Source organism: Loxodonta africana, chromosome 3 (genome assembly GCF_030014295.1).
Source record: "Loxodonta africana isolate mLoxAfr1 chromosome 3, mLoxAfr1.hap2, whole genome shotgun sequence".
Taxonomy (NCBI): domain Eukaryota; kingdom Metazoa; phylum Chordata; class Mammalia; order Proboscidea; family Elephantidae; genus Loxodonta; species Loxodonta africana.
This window is the reverse complement of record NC_087344.1, coordinates 193,019,502-193,021,590: the sequence shown is the minus strand read 5'-3', so window position 1 is coordinate 193,021,590 and position 2,089 is coordinate 193,019,502.

Here is a 2,089-nt window from a genome sequence, read left to right as displayed (position 1 = left end):
CAAGATGATGCCATGTAGGTGTACTGGGAAGGAAAATTCTAGAAGGTGGCCAGGAAACAGGAGGTGACATGGTTCTTGTAATACCTTTCACTTTGGAGTAGGATCCGGGTGATGACATTTCTTCTGATTCATTCTACCTGTTCCCTGTTGAAGTCAATTAGCGGTCCCAGCTGGCCCCAGGATGGGCCAAATATGGACTGGGCTAGCATAAGGACTAATGGAAATTTATCGGCATGCGCATGGTCAGGTTACAACCTGACAATCAAGTTTTCTTGTAAATAATTCAGACAATGGAACTTTGAAAAACACATACCACCCATGAGCTGCCTGATATGTTTTTTCTCTGCAAGTCACTTCTTTCTGGCTTCCATAGTTTCTGATAATTTTTTTTTTTTTCCCTATAAGTAAGTTATGACTCATAGCAAAGTTTGACTGTGATGTATCTTCATGTGGATTTTTTTAGGCTTATCCTTTTTGCCTGTTCACTTAACAAAGAAATAGAAAGCCTTAGCAAAGAAATAGAATATGAGAGGGCAAAAAAAAAAAATGGAAATTTTTTTTTGTTCTTGGTGTGACATTTGGAGTATTATGTTATTATGCTCTGGATTTTGTTTAAACCTCTTCTTTTAGCTGGCTTCATCTAACACCTCCAGCAGGGTAAAGTGGGGGGTTCTGCCTCTTTGTTATCATGTGGGGATAGAAGTCCAGGTTCCACACTTAGCCTCTGCTGACACCCAATGTGTGGAGGAATTTCTGGCTCCGGTCTAAATCTCTGTATAAATCTCTGCATATACCACCCTCAATAAGTGAAGGAATACCACTTTGCAGCTCCTCGCATACCCTCCACTGACACCATGCGGAGTTATTACTACTGGGCAGTGATGAAAGTCCTCACTCTCCACTAGGAGTCCCCTGACACCTCCCTGGTAGAAAAAGGGAGGAGCACCTCATTTCTTCTGGGTGAGGTTGGGAATTTCAATCTCCCACATGGTCACTACTGACACCTCAGGGAGGAGTGTGAGAGGGAAGCTCGTTACTAGCCCATGGGGATCCTATCTCCCTACTCAGCTTTCTCTGACATCACGCCACTGGAGATGTGGGGAACTTTGTTAGGGCTTCATGAGGTGGAAGTCTTAGGCCCCCCATTTTGTCTTTGCTGGCATGGGTACATGTCTGAGCAGTATTTTCTGTGGTGTTTGGCTGGAGTAAATCTGCCTGTCTTGATAGGCTGCCTCCTTCTTTGGCTACACACAACAGGGTTTCACTAGGTTTTTGGTTTGTTTATTTATTTATTTATTTGGCTTTGCCCTTTGGCATTTCTCATTTCTGGTTTGCTGGCTTCTTCAGCTTCAAGACTGGAATACATGAAGCAAGAACAATGACAACAAAAACAGGGTACTCAATACTGTATTGTTCTTTGGGCCCAAAGTCCCTAGCTAGCTTATTTTCTTCCTTCCAACTTTCAGAGACTTGGTGTGTTTATGTATAACTTGCAGAACTTTTAGATAATCGTAGGAGGAATGGGAAAAAAAAAAAATAATTACACTCCATCTACCTAGAAGCAGAAGTCCTATTGCTATCAACTAGACTTCCAAAAAAGTTTCTTGAATTGAATGAGTAAAATATGCAGCTCCAATCTTTTCAAGTTAAATAGATAGGGATGTTGTTGTTAGGTGCTGTCGAGTCAGTTCTGACTCAGAGTGATCCCATGTACAAGAGAACAAAACCCTGCCCAGTCCTGCACCATCCTCACAATCCTTATTATGTTTGACCCCATTGTTGCTGCCACTGTGTCAATCCATCTCACTGAGGCTCTTCCTCTTTTTCTCTGCCCCTCTATTTTACCAAGGATGATATACTTCTCCAATGACTGGTCCCTCCTGATAATGTGTATGTGAGACAGTATCTCACCATCCTCACTTCCAAGGAGAACTCTGGGCGTACTTCTCCCAAGACAGATTTGTTTCTTCTTTTGGCCATGCATTGTATATTCAATATGCTTTGCCAACACCATAATTCAAAGGTATCAATTCTTCAGTCTTCCTTATTTATTGTCCAGATTTTGCATGCATATGAGACTACCGAAAAT